This window comes from Ovis canadensis, chromosome 1 (assembly GCF_042477335.2).
Source record: "Ovis canadensis isolate MfBH-ARS-UI-01 breed Bighorn chromosome 1, ARS-UI_OviCan_v2, whole genome shotgun sequence".
NCBI classification, from domain to species: domain Eukaryota; kingdom Metazoa; phylum Chordata; class Mammalia; order Artiodactyla; family Bovidae; genus Ovis; species Ovis canadensis.
In genome coordinates this window covers 201,409,722-201,431,923 of record NC_091245.1, presented here as the reverse complement: position 1 = coordinate 201,431,923, position 22,202 = coordinate 201,409,722, and the positions used below count along the sequence as shown (strand labels likewise).

Genomic DNA, 22,202 nt, shown 5'->3' with positions numbered 1-22,202 from the left:
ATTCCCCATGAGCTTGCTTTGCCAGAGTCAGAATCTCATTATTGACTAACCTTCATAGGTTTCTCCTGGAGCATGGACTGCCATAGTGTACAGGTGGAATCCTTGCTCAGAGCCAAGAGCACTGGCATTGTAGAAAGACAGACTGAAGGAAGGAAGAGCTGTTTTAAAGAAAGGGACAGAGTATGGAAGTTGGGTGTAGGTAGGATTGCTAGAGTTAGTAAGTGAAAACATAGGATACCAAATTAAATTTGAATTCCAGATAAATAAACACGTGGTTTTTAAGTGTATCTCAATTATCACATGGTATATACTTATACAAAAATCTGTTATTTATCTAAAATTCAAATGTAACTGGGCATCCTGCATTGTTCTAGAAACCCTAGCTGGATGAGGCAGAAAAAGTCTAAGGGAGGGGAGGTGTTGGTGTTGGTGTTGGTGGTAAATGATAATAAAAATACTTTTTAAAAGAAGTTTGTAACTGTGAAAGTGCTCTTAGTTCCCTTATCTCTTTTTTGAACTCACATTAACAAAATATGAGGGCTGTTCTTCTAACTTTAGAGATGGTGAAATGTGAGGGTCCCAGAGATTAGGTGACTTACCCAAGGACATGCCAAGGATGGTAGCAGTGTTAGCACTCAAGTTCAGTTATTTTTTTAAAGTTTTATTTTGGGATGATTTCAGCTGCAAAAAGTTGCAAACATACTATAGAGAATTCCTATAAGCATTTCACCCAACTCCCCCTAATTAATGCCTTGTATAACCATACACCAATAATCAATATTAAGCCATGAACCTTGGTGCAGTACTATTCCCTGAAGTGCAGACTTTATTCAGATTTCACCAGCTTTGCCATGAATGCCCTTGTGCCTGCCCAGGATCCACTTCTGACTCCCACATGATTGTTGTTGCCACGTCTCCCTCGTCTCCTGCCCCCTGGAATAGCCCCTCACAGTTCTTCCCTGTCTTTCATGATCTCAACACTTTTGAAGAGTACTGTTGAGTTATTTTGTAGACTAGCCTTCAGTTCTGGCTTGTCTGTTGTTTTCTTGTTATTATACTGAAGCCATACTTGGGAAGAATACTGCAGAGGTGATGTACTTTTCTCAAGGCGTGTCAGATTCAGATTACATTGATAGGTACTATTGGAAGCATTAACCTTGATCACTTGCTAACTATGGCACCTGCTGGGTTTCTCCACTGTAAATGAGAAGATATAAATACCGTGTTTCTATTCAAACCCTCACCAACTAATTTTAGCATCTGTTGGTTGATCTTGCCTGCCTGCACGATTATTGTGGTATTCTGGCCATTTTCTGTTTTTTTAATTCCTCCTACATTTATTAATTGAAATTCTTCTGTAGGAAAGAGTTGTAGCTTCACTCTCATCTAAACTCCGTTGTTGTAACTCTGAGTTTATTGCTCCTGTCACTAAGGCACAGGTGAAGGAGAAAGTAAAAGAGTTTGGGTTACTGTAAAGGTACGGTTGTTTCAGGGCTTCCAATGTGGCTCAGTGGTAAAGAACACACCTACCAAGCAGGAGATGCTGGTTCAATCCCTGGGTCCAGAAGATCCTCTGGAGGAGGAAATGGCAACCCACCTCAGGATTCTTGTCTGGGAAATCAAACAGACAGAGGAGCCGAGAGGACTATAGTGTGTGGGGTCATAAGAATTGGACACAACTTAGCGACTAAACAGCAGGGGCAGTGTGGTTGTTTCAAGTGTGCGATGGAGAGGAGATGAAAATTAATTGCTCATTTCACCAGTATTGATCAAACACTTATTTCTGTACAAAGTATTGTGTGAGGCACTGTGAAGAAAAGAAAAATGTACATATACCTGAAGGAGGCTGATAAAGATGAATACTTAAGGTACTCTTTATGAAAGTGATAATGAAACTTTTGAATTGAACATGGAACAAATAAATGATACTTTGATGCTTATGGCAAGGACAGGTGTATCCACAATGCAGTAATCAAGCCATCACTGCAAAGATCAGCTCTGTGATGATGATGTATGTCCAGATCTTGGATGCCTTAGTTCATAGACTTTAAGCACCATGGCGGTAGGTGCATGCTCAGTCGTGTCTGACTCTGCAACTCTCTGGACTGTAACCTGCTAGGCTCCTCTGTCCATGGGATTTCCCAGGTAAGAATACTGGAAGGGGTTGCCATTTCTGCCTCCAAGGTATTTTCCTGACCCAGGGATCACACCCGCATCTCCTGCATCTCCGGCATTGGCAGGTGGATTTTTTACCACTGAGCCACTTGGGAAGCCCAACTATAAGCACCATCCTGCTGCTGCTGCTACTGCTAAGTCGAAAGCACCATAGTCTCTCCTAATCCACAGAGAAAAGAACCCAACTAAAAGACAACCATTTGACTGCTTTTGGGACCCAGAGTTCCTTTCCTGCCAGAAGAAAACTATGAGGCTTCAATGAATTCAGGCATTGTTCCTCATTAGGAATTTGGAAATTATATAAAGCTATGACAAACTTAGACAATGTATTAAAAAGCAGAGATACTGCTTTGCTGACAAAGGTTTGTATAGTCAAAGCTATGTGGTTTTTCCAGTAGTCATGTATGGATGTGAAAGTTGGACCATAAAGAAGGCTGAGAGCCAAAATTTGATGCTTTTGAACTGTGGTATTGAAGAAGACTTTTGAGAGTCCCTTGGACAGCAAGGAGATCAAACCAATCATTAGTAAAGGATATCAACCTTGAATATACATTAGAAAGACTGATGCTGAAGCTGAAGCTCAAATACTCTGGCCACCTGATGCGAACAGCCGAGTCACTGGAAAAGACCCTGATGCTGGGAAAGATTGAAGGCAGGAAGAGAAGGGGATGACAGAGGATGAGATGGTTGGATGGCATCACTGACTCAATAGACAGGAGTCTGAGCAAATTCTGGAAGATGGTGAAGGACAGGGAAGCCTGGAGTGCTGCAGTCCATGGAATTGCAAAGAGCTGGACATAACTGAGCAACTGAACAACAATAACAAATATAGTATGGATACTTGGAAAAGTTAAACTCATGTTCTTTGTGCTTTCTTTCTTAACAAAGGACTAGAAAAGGCCATATAGGTATAATCCCAGTGACCCAGATATCATCAGAAGATAAAGAACTCACATGGTCAAAGGATTTCTAAAGTGTAAACTATTACTTCAACTAGTAACTAATAAAGCTAAAGGACAGCTTTAAAGAGAACTCTAATTGTCCTTTTATGTGGAGTGTAATGAGATCCATCTAAGGGCGAACGTAGATTCTCCTTGTGTGGGTCAGTGGTTTATTATCCTATATCTTGTTGGAGGAATCATTTGCATATTCAGGCAGAATGTGAATTGTTTAGGACACCCCATGAAGAATGCTGACGTGAAGAGAACCCAGCTTCATTGCATTAATACCATTAAAAAAAAAAACCTTCTGAACTGTCAAGTTTATTTCAGCTGCAATAGACCTTCATTTACATTCTTACTCAAATGCAGGTAAATCTGAGATGTAGGTAATAGCTTTTATTTTAAAATGAAGAAACTGAAGTTCAGCACCATTTGGTTATTTTTGCTAACAATGGTAGATCTCGATTTTGGACTCAAATGCCCTGATTCTAGAGTGTGCATTTTTTTGACCTTATGTAATGTTGCCTGTGGACAGTGATATTTCTAAAATTCTTTATGACTGTACTTAGCATGGCCATATGTCCTACTTTGCCCAAAACAGTTCAGATTTACACTTTTTGTCACACCATAATTATCAATAGTATGACTTTCTACTCCAAGAAAATGCCCTGTTTTGGACCAGAGAACATATGGTCACCCTATTTATAGGATGGCTCAGAGAAATTCCAAGCTGGGCTACATTCAGTCTTTAAATTTATGTTAAGAAAATCACTAATAAACTACTTAAATGTTAAAAAATAATTGTCATTTAAATATATTATGATGCGTTCTGATGGAAAGGCATGCAATATATATATTACAAACTATATACTATATATATTTAATGACCTAGGGGAAAAACTCATAAAAAAGGCAAAATTATAATAATTTGGACCTAGTGAAAACATGTGGTGATAGCTGGGTAATGAGATAGTTGATTTAAAAAAAAAATATGTTTCTGGATTTCCAGATAGTCTACAATGAGCATGGGGAAAATCTATAGCAAAAAATTCTCTTCAAATTCTTTCATTTAGAATTAAGGGGTCTCTTTCATAGGAGACTATGAAATCACCATGTTGAAAAAAATAAGACCTTATAAGTAGGAGTCTAACAACGTAATAATAATGCTTTTCACAAGTAGAGCAGAGCTTTATAGTATCAAGAACTTACTGACAATGTTTTCTCATTTAAACTTTATAAGGATGTTCACAGTCAGGAAGTGAATTCCCCATTTTGCAGATAAAGCCAAAATGCAAATGTAGAGTGAGTAAGGAAGATCTGAGATCTCAAAGGTTGTCCTAGTTAAGACTCCACACAACTGACTCTTATGCTAATTCTATATTGGCTTTTAAAGCTGTGACACTGAGTTTATAGTTAGAGGCTAATTCCTTTGCTTGTGCCACTAGTCTCTCATTGTGAGCATAGCTGAAGGAGAACGCAATGCTGCCATGGTACCACACAGGGGAAATTAAGAGAAGCTTTTCCATCCTGGAAGCCACCATTTAGCCAGCTGTTAATTTCTATCTTGACCCATTCAAAAGTACACTGACTACAACTCAGAGTCTCAGGTCCCAGGCCTGAGTTTGTTGTGACTATGCCTGCCTGGTGATTTATGATGACTTGCTTTTTTCCTCTGGTCCTAAATGTCTCCATCAGCGGAATGAAAACTGGTAACCAGATCATCTCTATGGTTCGCTCTGGCTGTGAGAGAGTGTGATTCTAAGCTTCTGGGAGAAAGAGTGGATTCCAAAGCTGTATTCCAGAAGTGCCTGTCTAAACTGGGGCTCTAGTTTTCTTTGCATTTGGAATAAGCCCAAAGAAAAGGTCATTTTTGCAGACATCTTGAGGTTGTGCTCCAATGTCCTCATTAAATAACAGGAGCCCAGACTGGCAGGCCCAGGGGAATATTCAATCAAGGAGAAAAAGGCCAAGTCATTACCGGAACCCTATCATCAGAGCTGTAAACACAAGCATTCATTCCTGGGCTTTAGCTGAAAGCCTGTTCCATCCTGCTCACTCTCTCCTTATACAGGTTCCGTTTGTCAAATGTGTGTGACCATTCCGATAAGTCACCAGAGGCGGGAAGGGAGAAAGAGAGAGGAAGAAAATTACAACCGTAAATAGACTCTGAACATAGAAAGATCAAAATAGACAGCCTCTGGCTTTACTGGATGAGTCACTGCTGCAGCCCAGACCTCAAAAACAAGCGTGGCTTCTCTCTTTAGCAGCAGCCTTCCTGTCTGGAAAGGAAACACTGCTCTGATTGGAGATATTGGCCATTTTACAGACTTCAAAGCAACTTAGGCAACTGAACAGACAAGAGGGAGAACAGGTAAAACCGTTTTTCCAAATGCTTGTCTGGAGAACCAGCTACTCAGCTCTGATTTGAAGCTACATGGAAATCCTTTCATCTTTAGCCAATGGTGTTTTGTTTTTGTTTCTGAGTATGGTGGTCTTTAGTTTTGGTGCAATGTATGCACCTTTTTCCCCCCTCAATGTGTTATTTTCTGGCTAAGATTTTACCAGGCACTGAGCTGAGTGCTGTGGGGGTTGGACATGGGGACCATCTAATGAGGAAGTGGAACAAATACACAAGTACACACATCACAATATTATGAAAAAAAAATATGTGTGCTTGAAAACAAGGAAAACATGAGACTATGCGAGTGCAAAGGAAACAGATGAATGGCCTAGCAGAGTGCGAGGCTAAGGCCTGCATGTGTTCAGGATTCAGTGATGAGTCCAGTGATGTGGGATACAAATATTGGGGTAGAAGAAATAAAGCTAGAAAGGCAGAGTGCAACCAGATCCAAAAGGGCTTTGAATGCCAAGATGAAGATCTGGATCTTGCCCTGTGTGCTGTGGGATTGGGGAGGGGGAGGATCAGTGACACAACAGGAGGATAACAATGTCAATTGTGGGGAGAAAAGCTGAAAGAGGAACCAGATCCAGAAGTGTCAGTTAGGAGACACTTGCTTAAGTCAAGCGTGGCTACTGTGGCATAATAAGAAATATACATTGTTTAGTTTTTGTCCCTGGTTCTTGCATAAAGCTGCTAAAACCCTTGTAATTTCTTGAGTGATAGAAGTAATAAGAGCATCTTTTGATCTTCTGATATAGAGCTTCTAAATCCCTTAGAATTTCCTGGTTGATAGGAATGTCTTTTTTTTTTCTTTTAATTTCAATGTGATGACTGATGTTTGGGGGTCCAGAAAACGAAGATCATGGCATCTGGTCCCATTACTTCATGGGAAATAGATGGGAAAACAGTGGAAACAGTGTCAGACTTCATTTTTTTGGGCTCCAAAGTCACTGCAGATGGTGACTGCAGCCATGGAATTAAAAGACACTTACTCCTTGGAAGAAAAGTTATGACCAACCTAGATAGCATATTCAAAAACAGAGACATTACTTTGCCAACAAAGGTCCGTGTAGTCAAGGCTATTGTTTTCCAGTAGTCATGTATGGATGTGAGAGTTGGACTGTGAAGAAAGCTGAGCACCAAAGAATTGATGCTTTTGAACTATGGTGTTGGAGAAGACTCTTGAGAGTCCCTTGGACTGCAAGGAGATCCAACCAGTCCATTCTGAAGGCTATCAGCCCTGGGATTTCTTGGAAGGAATGATGCTAAAGCTGAAACTCCAGTACTTTGGCCACCTCATGCAAAGAGTTGACTCACTGGTAAAGACTCTGATGCTGGGAGGGATTGGGGGCAGGAGGAGAAGGGGACGACAGAGGATGGGATGGCTGGATGGCATCACTGACTGGATGGACGTGAGTCTGAGTGAACTCCGGGAGTTGGTGATGGACAGGGAGGCGTGGCATGCTGCGATTCATGGGGTTGCACAGAGTCAGACTGAGCTTCTGAACTGACTGACTAACTGAGTACTATACAGAGGAGCCTGATGGGCTGCAGTCCATGGGGTCACTAAGTCGACTGAGTGACTTCACTTTCACTTTTCACTTTCATGCATTGGAGAAGGAAATGGCAACCCACTCCAGTGTTCTTGCCTGGAGAATCCCAGGGACGGGGGAGCCTGGTGGGCTGCTGTCTCTGGGGTTGCACAGAGTCGGACACGACTGACGCAACTTAGCAGCAGCAGCAGCAGTACTTAGAAGGAAGAACATATTGCTATCTGCTGATGCTGCTTAGCTTCCTATTGTCTGATCTTGGTTAAGTCACCTGTCCTCCCTGGGACTTGGTTTCCCATCTGCAAATGAGTCTATCCTGTGATTCAGTGTCCAGGGCCATCTGAGACTCTGATAGTTTAAGATGTATATTTAGAACAGGTGGTCTTCATTGTTAATATTATCTTTCACAAAATAAACCCATCTCAAGGGGATATATGTATATTTATAGCTGAGGAGCTATAAATTGTTGCATAGCAGAAACTAACACAGCATTGTAAAGCAATTATACTCCAGTTAAAAAGAAATAAAAAAATAAAATAAAAGGAGATATATGTATATGCATAACTGATTCACTTTGCTGTATAGCAGAAACTCACACAACATTGTACTCAAATAAAAGTTTAAAAAATTTATCCTTTTAAATAGACAAAAACCCCAAAACAAACCTATCTCACTGAACCTTCCTGACAAACTTAGGAATAAGCATTGCGTATAACGTTATTTAAATGTATTTTACAGATTTGTTAAGTTGAGGCATAGAAACATTTGCACGTGTGCTCACTCAGTCGTTTCTCACTCTTTGCTCTCCAGGCTCCTCTGTCCGTGGGATTATCCCGGCAAGAATACTGGAATGGGTTGCCATTTCCTCCTCCAGGGGATTTTCCTGACCCAGGGATCAAACCCTCATCTCCTGATGGCTCCTGCATTGGCAGGCAGATTATTTCCCACTGAGCCACCTGGGGAACCCATAGAGATACATAGCAGGTAGGTAATTTTCCAGAGGACATGAAGTGATTTAATGAGATAGTCAGGACCTCAGCTACCTGATTTTCAGCCCAGGACTGTCTCCACTCTCCCAGGCTGCATGGATACTAGGAAAAGTCAATAAACTGCATTTGCAAGGAACACAGTGCTTCCATGATGTTTTTTGCATATCCTGTATTTCCATTGTTTCTCCCCAGTGAGGCCAGGATCAAAGAAATGGAGCCATTTTACAGGGTCATTACAGACTTTTACTAGCAAAAGACATTTCTTTTAAAACCAGTTCGGTTCACTGAAATGTGTGCCGATGTCAAACTCCTCTGCAGTCATTCCTTCCATGACCAGCTGCAAGAGATTATGCTCTTGGACTTGATCATTAGGCAGAGACTGGACTGTCTATACTCGTCAGCAGGGCCCTCTGGCCATAATGTCATACTAGCTTTGGGCCAAAAGGGATCTTGGATCTTATCCAATACAGTGCCCTGTCCAGCGCTTGATCTTTTCCATAAAGGTTATAATAGTTGTCTAGCATCTTCTTGAACTTCAGAATCACCTCTGGAACCTAGACCTGAATTGTCAGCCATCTGCTAACATCTTCATATGATTGCCCCATAGTCAGCTCACATTCAACAGGACTGAAACAAGGTCTGTGTTATTTTCCGCAAAAATTTCTCAAGTTGTGCTACCATCTACCATCTTGTTGGACTGAAAGTCCAACAAGCTAAAACCAGATCCTCTTAAATCCATTTCTCTTCTGCATTTGGTGTGTCTTGGATCTTTGTCCTCTGAAATCGCTCTCACATATATTCCTTTTTGTACACACTGCCACAGTCCCTCTTCAGGCCTTCCACTGTATTTCTCTGGACTGGCTATATAGGCTCCTAATTTTTTTCTTAGAGCTTTTGATAGACAAATATGCATTTTAAATTTCTAAATAGGAACACAGGATGCATCTCACATAATCATTGGCCATAGAATATTTTTTTACCTGGAGCACCTCCTGGAAGATGCTAGGTAGTCATCCCAGATGAACCATAGCCCTCTACCATTGCCACATGTGTCCACCCCTCTTGGTCACTGAACTTGTTATTTCTTCTCCTTAGAGCACCCTTCTCCCTGACTCTGGCCATCTGGGGAAATCCTACGCATGTTTCACAGCCCAGTTCAAATATCTCCTATTCTCTGAAGTCTTCTTTGATCCCACATCCCAGCATAATGCCTGGGCTCTCAGAGGACTGTGTACTTGAGTCTCTTATAATGTTCAAATTACATTCTAGTTGTGTGCATTGCGTATATCTGTCAATAAATTCTAAGCTCCCTAAGGGCTGGAGACTATATTTTATTTATTTCTCTGTCCTGAGTCTGGAATGTTGATTCCGTTCTCTTTCACTTCCTTCAGTATTGACTGAGTGTATTATGGTGGAGGCTTAGTGAACTTCATGCAGTACACAAGCTTACAGTTCTAGGAGAGTATCTCCAGCCTTCTCACTTCCCCCACTGCTACCTGGTATAGATGACAACCCATGTGTGTTATGCTGGGACAGGGAAGCATTGAGAAGGGGCGATGTGATGAGTATATTATCAATTACAATACCAGATCTGTATGAGAGAGATCACGGAGAGCAGAGTCACTCCTGGAGAGCGGATATTAGGGAAGATTCTTGAAGCTTCAGTATCAACCTGCATATTTACTGAGCAATGCAGTTAGCAGTGACTATCACCTAGCTGAGTTACCTTGGACACATCAGTTTCTTCATTCCCCCATATATGAGATGAGAGATGGGACCAACTCAAATATCAGCTGGGATTGTCTGTTTGGACAAGTTCTGCCATAAGTCATTTTTCAGACTTGGTGGGGTTATAAATAAATATAAAACACATTAAGCAATAATGTGTCTTTGAGAGAATTCTTCTCCAACTCTAGATTCCAATGACCTTGGCCAGCCAATAAAACCTGTTTTGCTAGAACAAGTGAGCATAAGGTTCCCCTCTGACGTGTAATTCTTCTGCTTAGGAACATTACAGTCTTCTCTAACACAGGCTGCCTTTTCTTCATCTCTGTTAAGAGATTCAGAAATTACCTCTCTGCCTTGTCTCCCATTTGAATTGCATCCCTGGGCCACTCCAAGGATATTATGTACATTTGAAACACATTAACTAAAGTATCTGTCAATATCTTAAAATAGCTAAGTAGCTCTCAGTTTGAGGATAGTCCATGTACTCCCCATCTGTGCAATACTGACACTTTCCTGTGTGTAGCACTATAGGATTTATAGTTTTTTTTTTAATATCTATTACCTTATTTGGTCTCTGCAACAGCCAGTCAGTCACTGAACAATCTTTATGGAGGACCTACAACATACCAAGCACTGAGTATGTTCAATTTTGAACAAAATGGGTATGATCCCTGCTCTGATCGAGCTTACAGTCTAAAGGAACTACATTCATACTTTTATTCCTATTTTAGAGACCAAGAGACTAAGCTGAAGTGATTAGTCCCAGGTGCTAGAGCTGGAACTCAGCTGGGTTGCTCATCCTCAAACGTGAACGTGAAGTCGCTCAGTCGTGTCTGACTCTTTGCGACCCCATGGACTGTAGCCTACCAGGCTACTCTGTCCATGGGATTTTCCAGGCAATAGTACTGGAGTGGATTGCCATTTCCTTCTCCGGGGGATCTTCCCAACCCAGGGATCGAACCCGGGTCTCCTGCATTGTAGACAGATGCTTTACGGTCTGAGCCAGCTCATTCTCAAACCAGGACCCTAATTTTGTCATCCTTTTGCCTCACTGCTGATGGAGAATCGCCTAGCACTCTTTAGGAGTTAACTAAAAATAAATAGCTATTGCCTATGTGGATGGTTGTGAGAGCAACATATATAAAAACCCAAAGTAACAAATAGAAGAAGGTAAGAAAATAAACCAGTCTCAGAAAAGTCCAAAGCGGTAGGAGGGAAACAGATTCCAAACCAAAACAAGGAACAAGAGCAACAGTCAGTGGGAAAACAAAAACAAGGCAGACTTGTTCCCTTAGAGCTGGAACTCAGCAGGGTGTCCTGAAGTGGTGCAAAGCAGTGTTTGGTGTGAGCATCTCACCCTGCTGTGAACAGAACTCTATATTTGTATCTTCCAAGCAGCCCTGATTGACAGGCTGAGCTGGACTCAGACATGAAGAGGCCATAACTTTGCCTATTGCTTTTTGAAGGATCATCAGTAGAGATCCCAGTGGGGTGGCAAGGTGAGGGGGGCAGGATGATCAGGGAGAGGGAGGACATTCATAGGGACATCCTTCATACCCACCGCATGTTCTATGGACTTTTCTCAGGCTAGGATCCTCCTCCTCAAATCTCTTTAGGTATAAACAGCAGGCCTTGGAAGGTGGATGCATAGAAAGGAAGATGTGATCTTTCTTTTCCTGAGTTGTAGGAGGAGAGCTCGTAAAGTTAAGAGGTGCTTACATTTGCCTCTGTGCCCCTTCATCTTTAAGCTGAAGACATAGCTCCAGGGCACCTAATCCCACTGGCAGTGGAAAAAAGAAAATAGAAGTAAAAGAGGAAAGGTGCATTCATTAAGGGTTTGATGATACAGATTCTCTACCTTAAGGGGAGGGAGATATATGTCAAGCATAATACCACTACAAGCCAACCAGTGTTAGTTGCTCAATCATGTCCGAATTTTTTGCAACTCCATGGACTCCACCAGGCTCCTCTGTCTATGAGATTCTCTAGGCAGGAATACTGGAGTGGGTAGCCATTCCCTTCTCCAGGGGATCTTCTTGCCCCAGGGACTGAACCCAGGTCTCCTGAATTTCAGGCAGATTCTTTATCATCTGAGCCACTGGGGAAGCCCCATAATCCAACAAGGGGATTATACAAATTTTGTGAAAATCCAAAGAAAGCAAGCAATTAACTCCATATGAGTGGGTTCTTCAGAGCTGAACCCTGGAAGTGAGAGCTTGCTCAGTAGAAAAGCATACAGGTGGGGTTGAGGGGAATGAGGGAAGCAGGGGAAAACACATTTAAGCAAAGGCTTGGAGGCATGGAAGGGCATGGAGTGTTCAGGATGTATTTGATGAGATGCTCACTGTGTTTCTGGTAATGGCACATTTTGTATAGTGAGATAAAATAGATGACCACTTGGGTTTTAATACAAGCTAGCTATTTTAACAACCAACCCATAAACCTCAGTGGATCAAGAGAGCAGATTTCCTCATTCACTTCAGAGCCTAGACTAGATTGGCAGGTACTTATGCTCCAGGCAGTCATTCAGGGGCCCAATTCACTTCCATCTGTGACTCTGTCCTTCCACAGGTTCTTGAGTCTTTGCCACTCAGCTAGTGGATGGAGAAAGAGAATGAGGCAAGAAGATTAAAGGTCAGGCCAGGAAGCCATAGACTTCACTCCTGCTCATGTTCCTATGGCCAGAGCCTAGCCCATGGCCACTCTTAGCTGCAGCGGGGTTCTGTAATTAGTGGCTTGGGGAAGAACATATATTACTGAGCAGAATAGTCTCTACTGCAGCTTGGAACCTGGAGAACAGGAGGGTGGAGAGAATAAAGGCATACTGCATCCTTGATGGAATTTGATGAAAGCTTTCTAGTTTCCTGATAGGAAATGAATGTTATAAAAGAATCAATGATAGGTTCTAGGTGAGAGGGGCAGGGTATCTAGACTCTTCAAAGAAAGTAAATGAATGATTCTAACTGAAAAGTGCTCATGCCTAGACAAAAACTCTGCTCCAGCCATGAGACAATGGACAAGAAATCATTTCAGCTCGACTCTTAAAATGGAAACAAAAAGAAACCCAGCCAAGTAGGCAACTTATAGCCCCAACATTTATAGAGCAGCATGTGTTTACTGTATGCTCACATATAAGCTGCACCATATCCTTGGGAACAGGACCTGTTGGAGTATTATCAACCCCATTTTAGGTGTGGGAAAACCTATGCCCAGAGAGGTTAAATGACTTACCCGGGGCTGCACAGAAAGTAAGAGACAGACCTGCAACCCAGACTCATTTTGTGCTCTTCTATAATTCTCCAAATCCATCTCTGCATGGGGGAGATGCTGGCCACACTTTGGGAAGCTGACCCAGATCCAGGCCTGGATGTAAGGCCAGGATCCTGGGGAAACTCTCCTCCATCACCCGCCCTTCTGTCTGCTTAACTTTTGGAATCAGTGAACCAACTCCTCATTCAGAGAGCGTGTACATGTTAGCTGTCAAACAGTGCATGCAGCTCTGACAGCCCTAATATCACTGTTTGTATTATCAGACAATTACCAGCCGAGCTCGTATTCATAATTTGACTAACAACTCGCGACAATGATTATTTTTCCTTTCCTGGCAAAACAAATATAGCAGCATTTTCTTTTCAGCATCAGCGCTGATGCTCCTTGGCATTCTATCAGCTGAAGGATTTTTTTTTTTTTCAAAAAAAAAAAATGTTAGTTGTACTCCCCCACATCTCGCTAACTTTACAGTCCCCCATGGCATCTGTGTGCAGTGAACTGAGCTGTTGAGACTAAATGTAATTTGCAATCAAGCTTCTGTTAACATGGAAATGTACCGGCTGGTCTGCTGCAATATGGGTTCTCATTCTGTCTAGCATATGGTTGCATTAAATCCAGTCTCCAGAATGTCTCTTGTTACCACATTGTCAATCCGTGCAGAGCAGAGAACCCTAAAAAACCACTAAAGGAACATATTTTTGGAATTGGCTCTTCTATTGGATCTTGACAAGAGCTGTCCAAAGACATACTCGGTTACTTGAAATGAACTAGCCCTGTCAGATCTATGCACACATACGCACAGAGACACACAGGAAACTTGAAACCCGGTTAGAGGCTCTGTTCTCACAAGCATATGAATTCCAATGGAGGACAATGGAAGGGAGAAAGCAAAGGACTCAGCTTCATTAGTTGCACTGGAGACTGGTTTATTAGTTTTTTTCTTGATATCTCAGTATGCAAAAAAGTCACAGAATATTAGATTTGCAAGGGATTTTAGCAGTCTTTGGAGCATGGGCTTTGGAGTCAGATGAACCTGGGCTTGAATCCTGATTCCATTCCTGGTGTGGTAACCTAAGGCCCATGCTTAAGTTTTGCGTGCCTCAGTTTCTTCATCTGTGAAGTGGAGGGTAATAGGAGTACCTCACAGTTTAGGATGCTGTGGAGGTTAAATATCTAAGCATACACCTGAGCCAATCAACTATGCCCACTAGTATTATCACCTGTTCGATACCATCCCCATTGTCCATTTAGATACGTCATGTCTCTTACAGATTCAACCTCCATTGTTCTACTATTCTGGTCTTGCATCCTTTCTGTGCAAAACGTCAGCCCTTCCTAAGGCAGCCCATTCTCTTCTGCACAATTCTGTGAAACAGTTTTTCCTCATATTAAATAAAGACAAACCTCTCCCCACCTGGAGCCTTTCTTCTGAGATACACAGCCAAAGTTGAATTGAGTGATAAGAGGCTATCGGACACCCTGCAAGCACTCTCTACTCTCATTTAGCACCTCCTGTGCCTTCAGCTTCCTTGTCTGGTACAGCACTGAGTCCCTTTTTTTACAAGCCTGGCTGCTCTTCTCGAACTTGTTTAAGTATGTCCGTATCACACAGAGCACACTTTTTGGAGAGGGCGTGTTTTAGGACCAGGTAGGATCCTACCTGATGATGAGTGATGTTTCACCAGACTTCACGGAGCTTTACTAAAAAGCCTCCCCTTGGGAAATTCATAGATAGCAATTTTCAAAGAATCTTGTGATGCTTTCAGTTCAGTGGGGAAGTGAAGCTTCATGACTCCAGCTATCTGCATCGTTTTGCAGAGAAAATCATTACTTCAAGGAAGCTGATACCCTCATTGTGCAACTATTCTGTAAATCAGAAACTTTTATAAGTTTTACTGGATGTGCTTCAGGCAGGAATCACTTGCACCGTGACTGAGACAACGGAGTACTGGAAGATAATATTCTTTCAGTGTTCTAAGGTATTCTGGAGGATCAGGGCAACATGGAGAAATTCATTCATCCTCTTAAAAATTACTTGTTTGCCAGACACAGTGGTATGCACCAGGCAGGTAGTGGTAAATAATCCATTCTTGCCACAAGGAAGCCGGCAAACACATTAAGCCACAATTTATTATTTATTACTCACTTAAAGGCTGCCATAAGTGTAATGAAGGAAGAAAACAGGATTCTAGCAGAAAATAAGATGAGACCTGACTTAGATGTGGTGGGACATCAAGCAATGCTTCTCTGTGCTGAGTTTAAGTGGACACCTGAGCACTGAGTAGGAATAAGAACGGGAGAGATGGGAAAGCGCGAAGTCTGGTAGGTGGGAAAGAGTTTGGAGAGTTTAAGGAACTGTGAGCAACAGAGTGACAAGAAAGGATGATCAGGAAGGGCTTTGCAGACTAGGCAGCCCCACTAAGGATGATTCTCCAAGGCCAGAGCAAAGGGGGCAGTGCACACACACACACATACACACACACACACACACACAGGTCTGAGAGGACACCATGTCTGAGAAGCTCAAGGTGGGGGTATATCTTAAATGGCTTCATAATCTATGTTGAGAGATTGATTGTACCTGGAGAAACCCTGGAGGCACTGAGGATACTCTAAATTGTCTTTTAGTTTCTGAAAATCGTATCTATTTCCTTAACTTGTTAGAAAGCTTGTCTGAGGAGGGCAGAGGTATACCTTTTATGTCTCTGTATACAGATTAAAATTGAAGAAAGTAGGGGAAACCACTAGACCATTCAGGTATGACCTAACTCAAATCCCTTATGATTATATAGTGGAAGTGAGAAATAGATTTAAGGAACTAGATCTGATAGACAGAGTGCCTGATGAACTATGGACAGAGGTTCATGACGTTATACAGGAGACAGGGATCAAGATCATCCCCAAATTCTCCAAGCCAGGCTTCAGCATTATTTGAACTGTGAACTTCCAGATGTTCAAGCTGGTTTTAGAAAAGGCAGAGGAGCCAGAGATCAAATTACCAACATCTGCTGGATCATGGAAAAAGCAAGAGAGTTCCAGAAAAACATCTATTTCTGCTTTATTGACTATGCCAAAGCCTTTGACTGTGTGGATCACAATAAACTGGGGAAAATTCTGAAAGAGATGGGAATACCAGACCACCTGACCTGCCTCTTGAGAAACCTGTATGCAGGTCAGGAAGCAACAGTTAGAACTGGACATGGAACAACAGACTGGTTCCAAATAGGAAAAGGAGCATGTCAAGGCTGTATATTGTCACCCTGCTTATTTAACTTATATGCAGAGTATATCATGAGAAACTCTGGGCTGGAAGAAGCACAAGCTGGAATCAAGATTGCCGGGAGAAATATCAATCACCTCAGATATGCAGATGACACCACCCTTATGGAAGAGGAACTAAAAGCCTCTTGATGAAAGTGAAAGAGGAGAGTGAAAAAGTTGACTTAAAGCTCAAGATTCAGAAAACTAAGATCATGGCATCTGGTCCCATCAGTTCATGGGAAATAGATGGGGAAATAGATGGGGAAATAGTGGAAACGGTGTCAGACTTTATTTTTTTGGGGGCTCCAAAATCACTGCAGATGGTGACTGCAGCCATGAAACTAAAAAATGCTTACTCCTTGGAAGGACAGTTATGACCAACCTAGATAGCATATTGAAAAGCAGAGACATTACTTTGCCAACAAAGATCCATCTAGTCAAGGCTATGGTTTTTCCAGTGGTCATGTATGGATGTGAGGGTTGGACTGTGAAGAAAGCTGAGCACCGAAGAATTGATGCTTTTGAACTGTGGTGTTGGAGAAGACTCTTGAGAGTCCCTTGGACTGCAAGGAGATCCAACCAGTCCATCCTAAAGGAGACCAGTCCTGGGTGTTCATTGGAAGAACTTATACTGAGGCTGAAACTCCAATGCTTTGGCCACCTCATGTGAAGAGTTTACTCACTGGAAAATACCCTGATGCTGGGAGGGATTGGGGGCAGGAGGAGAAGGGGACGACAGAAGATGAGATGGCTGGATGGCATCACCGACTCAACGCATATGAGTCTGAGTGAACTCTGGGAGTTGGTGATGGACAGGGAGGGCTGGCGTGCTATGATTCATGGCGTTGCAGAGTCGGACGTGACTGAATGACTGAACTGAACTGCTACTACTCCGCACCTCCAGGCTCAATGAATGTCAATTAAATTTAACTCCAAATCCTCTTTGTCAGTTTTTTCCTAACCCTGATTTGTGATCTAGAGTAGCATTCACTTTGCGATCCTCCTTGCCTCATCATGACATGATGTTAAGATCGCTTGTCATGAGGACTCTGCACCTTCTGAAGACCCCAAAGGATCTGACTTTAGCCCAGCAGAGTGCTTGCAAGTTCCCTCTGCCTTCTGATGCAGAGCTTCCACCCAACGGTGTGAAGGATGAGTCATTCCGTGACGCAGGTTATTTTTAGCTGCAAGTTGGTCATTTCTTATTGAGATCATAGAAATCCAAGGTTTGTTAGACTGTTTAGCCCAGCGCTCAGGCTCTGGGGAGAAACTCATTAGCTCCATTTAATTAGGGAAACTAAACACTTCTAGTCTGAATTCACTGTCAGCGCACTTCCCACCACCTCATTAATATATTTAAAAAATTTTTGCACCTTTAATGTGGTAATGATTTCCTTAATTCTTTCAGCACCAAAACACCATAGATTCAAGCTATTTAGCTAGACAACAAGTGGAACAATTACACAGGTGGTACTCAGAATTTTTTGAACCAATATCTTTTGGTATTACTAAATGGCAGATTTTGGGGCTCAGTTTTCTTTGTGCAGATTAGACAAAGTCAGTCTTCTAGGGTTAGTCTTGGTATTTAGTCGCTAAGTCATGTCTGACTCTCTTGCGACCCCAAGGGCTGTAGCCTGCCAGGCTCCTCTGTCCATGGAATTTCCCAGGCAAGAATACTGGAGTGGGTTGCCATTTCCTTCTCCAGGGTACTTCTCAACCCAGAGATCGAACCTGTATCTCCTGCTTGGCAGGTGAATTCTTTATCACACTTAGTCACCAGGAAATCCCAGGATTAGTCTTACACTATTGCAAATATTAAAAAATACCTTTTTATTTCAGAGGATTTTACAGTTTTAAAAAAACTTTTACATGAATCAGTTGATTCTCATAAAATGCTGAAACCCAATAAGGCAGGTGGAATTGTTTCCATTCAACAGATGAGAATATTAGGGATCAGAGCAAAGATGTCTCAGGATAAAAGTTACAGGCATCAATTCTCTCCACCCCAACCGTCCTTAGATTGGTAGAAGGTTAACAATCAAGACACAGATTTCAGGCTTAAGTGGCTTAAGATACAGTTTTATCAGTAACAGAATTAGGATGGCTGATTCTCAGCAAAAAATCCTAAGTTCAGTTTAGGATGTGCTCAGTTTTATTTGACTAGAGGACTTGGAGCTGGAGGAATGCTTGTATGGTTATATCTCTCAGTTGCTCCAATATTGCATAAGCACTGGCTTCCCAACCTGGTAAGGCTCAACATTTTTCTTAAGTGGGAAACATTTCAAGTTTGCCTGAAAGCTCACAGTTACATAGCAATCTCTTAATCCATCCTCACAATTCTCTTGTGATCTCACTGCTTTTATTCAGGCCGACCCCAATACAGATTTGGGTGTAAGCGATGCTGATTTGATAAAGTACTTTCATATTTTTAACTCATTAGATGCTCACACCCTTCTGTGAGATGTGGCTTTGTATTCCTGTCACATCCCTCAAGATTGAGGCTCTGTTAAGGTGTGAAACTTATTCGATGCAAACAGCTAACAATAGACACTGAGAGCTCGTACCTTGGGCTTCTGTCTCCAACACTATAACTTATTCTATTGCTTTCAGGGTAGCTCCTGGCCCTTTTACTTTTCTCTTCCCTTTCCTCTCTCTGAGGCTTTTCCATCCTCCTTTAAAAATCTTCCAGAACTCTTCCTGCAGTCTTCCAACAAGACCTAGTGTCTAGAAAGTCTCTCATATCAGTCACACACATTTTAGTACGAGTTTAAAACTTGGAGTTCCCTCTCCTAAAGGTATACATATTTTCATGCTTTTATTTTTCGGTCTGAAGTTGTTGTATCTCCTCCCCATTTGCTGTAACAAACACATCTTGAGTGCTTACTATGCTCCTGGCACTGGAAATACAAGGGGCAAGAAAGATGTTTCCTGTAAGTGAACTTCTGAGATCCACATACCTCTTAGACAACAATTTATTCCTACCATTTGAAGTCACTTTCAGCCTTTAATTTGGGGGTTAGGAAATTTTAGCCAAATAGCCTGCCAAGTGACATATAAGCAATGAAAGAAAAAGGTGCATGAAATACAGATGTAACATCATGTACCAAAATGAAGAAGTGGGACATTCTGCATCAAACTGAGCAGTCAGTGTCACTGAGGATGCTTGTCAACAGCCCCGGGAACAGATCATATTCTGACAAGTTCACAAGGTTTCCCCTGTGAATAAAGGGGTTTACTTGGCATCATAACACAGGACTAAACACTGAAGATGGGAATATGAGTTTCATCTAAGTTCCTGCTGAAATTCTGGAACCTCACACAATTGATTTGTGGGCATTTTGAAGCAAAGGCTCTGATTGCTTGAAGTTCATTCAAGTTTACCACTAACGGGTCGTGTTAGACACACCACGCTCCCTTCACTTATTGTGCCACTACACTGGTAAATCAGTAGGGTGAGGAAGTTTTAGCAACAGATTTCACACTGCCTCCTGTAAAGTGATTTTTGCATAAGATGGTGACATATGAGCAGAATCATGTCGTGTATTCACTGGTTTCACAGTTGGGTAATAAAAATGTCTCTTAAGGGTTGCTAACAGCTCCATGTCAGCTCGAAAGTGATCTCTGGCAAGGACTGAAGCCTCTTTGTTCTCGCCAATATTTTTCACTCATGATTTCAAAGGTTCTCTAGAAGGAGAAATGTCCAAGTTTGCAGATGACACCAAACTAAAATGAAAAGTAAACGCAGCAGACTGACACCAAGAAGCGGCATTGCACATAGAGCGGAAGGAGCCCTGGCCGGGAGGAAGGCTGAGCTGACCTTGTCTTTTGTCTCTGACCCCTATCAGCAAGATAACATTGAACAGGGCCTAATCTCTGATGGTTCAATCTCATTGCCTGTAAAAAAGCAAGATGGTCACTTACCTTTTCAGCTCAATATGAGTATCTAAAAAGAAGCCTATGTAAATGTATACATGGCATATATTTTTAATAAATTAGTGCAATATTAATAATAATAGTGAGGCATTAGTATCTAAAATGATCTAGGATACCTAGAACACAGAAATGAAACCAACACGATGCAATAAATCAAAACATAGGTATGTATATGCTGATGGTGTTGAAAATATCAAGACTAAATTTATGATGCTCAAAGCTTCTATGAAGTACTCAGCATATGTTAGGCACTTAAAAAATGTGTGTTAATGATGACTTAATTAGCTGCGTGTGTTTGAAAAGGAATAAACACAAATGAGGGTTTTATATTGACATATTTATCTGATGTCTTCATATATTTGAAGGGTTGCTATGTTGAAGAGAATATGTACCTATTTATTCTGCTTTGTTCTACAGAGTAAAACCACGCCCAAACTGGTGGGCATTAAAAGGAAAGAAACTTTGGATGACAATAGAAACTTTTCTGTAACAGTATAGAGCTCCTATAACGGGTCTGGGTGACAGTAGACCCTTGCTTCAGTGGGTTGGTTTGTTCCCTGTACTGGCTGAAAGGAGGGCAGTGCTGGCCGCCAGGGGCGGGGGAGCGTGGTGCACAGAGGCAGGTTTCTTTGTGCACCTTCACTGCTGAATGCCAGTTTGGCACTGACCACTGAGTCAAGTGCTGGATACCAAGGTAGAAGTATGCTGCCCCAACTTTCCGTGAGCTCACAGTCGCTGTGGAGAAGCCCTCAAGTCTCTCTAGGGTGACTGAGGAAGACTTCTCACAGGTTGCTATCTTTAGGCAGAGACTTAGAGGGCTGGTAGCAGTTTTCCAGGCAGGTGGACATTGCATTAAGAGAGCACAGTCAGTGCCATGGTTAGAGAGCTGAGATACCACAGTGTACTGTCAGGAAGACAATTATTTCTTGGATTAGACACTGCCGGGAAGGCTAGAGTTAGAGCATGAAGGGCTGGCAATGCCTTGCAAGATGTGCTGGATCTCAGGCTCCCTCCTTCTGCATCTGCAGGATGGTGTGTTTACCCAGGTTCAAGCACAGATCCCACTACATTATAATTGCTTGTGGGTGGGTTCCTCAATGTGCTCTGAGTTCTTTGAGGACAGAGGCTGTCTTATATGTACCTTCCCGGCCTCCTTTGAGCTTGCCACAGCTTATAAGCTCAGTTAGATCCTACTGAATAAAAAACTAAACAAATAAAAGCAAAATGGATCTCATTGAAGGGATAGGTCCCAGTAGGATTTATGAAAAGCTTTTGGAGTCTTTAGATGTTTCTGCAGCTTTGCTGAATGTGAAGTAAAGTGAAGTGAAGTGGCTCAGTCGTGTCTGACTCTTTGTGACCCTATAGACTGTAGCCTACCAGGCTCTTCTGTCCATGGAATTTGCCATTTCCTTCTCTAGCATATCACACCAAGAGTTACTTCTAGTGAGCTGTGTCTTCTGCAGGGTATTTCTGTTAATGCTAATAGTGAGTCCGAGCATTTACTTAATGCCCCTTGAATTGGTACTGTGCTAAATACTTTACAAGCCTTATTTAATGAGTACAACATCCCTCTGAGATATGTAGATGCTTCGTCCATTCTATAGATGAGGAAGCTAAGATTTGGAGAGGTTGAACAACTCACCCAAGGTCAAGTAGTTAGGATGTGGCAGAGGCAGAATTTGACCCACATCTGCTGACTCCAGAGCTTGGGTCTTAACTACCCCTCTATCCACTGAACGAGGTGTGTTGCTCAAGGTGGAGCAGAGTTAGCAGTGAGACCCATCTCAGGGAGATCCCCTTAGAACTGGGAGCTTGTTTGACTAAAAGAAATTGAACTCTTCAGAATCTTCTTGACTTATATCCAATTATACTCTCTACTCTAGCAGTGAAGAAAAGGAGAAGTCTGTAGGAACAGGACAAGTTTAGAGGGGCTAGAGCATTTTGGATGATGGGA

The 22,202-nt window shown here is 42.1% G+C and overlaps 1 protein-coding gene across 3 annotated transcripts in view; it reads left to right on the top strand.

The window, feature by feature from the left end:
- TPRG1 (tumor protein p63 regulated 1) overlaps positions 1-22,202 on the top strand; it is a 358,974-nt gene that overhangs the window by 148,191 nt on the left and 188,581 nt on the right. The window contains exon 1 of one of the 3 annotated variants that reach the window (XM_069558103.1): positions 5,447-5,487. The exons of the other annotated variants lie outside the window; for them this stretch is intronic. The gene's annotated coding sequence lies outside the window, so the exon portion shown is untranslated. Of the gene's footprint in view, positions 1-5,446; positions 5,488-22,202 lie in introns of those variants that run through there. 3 annotated transcript variants of the gene reach the window in all.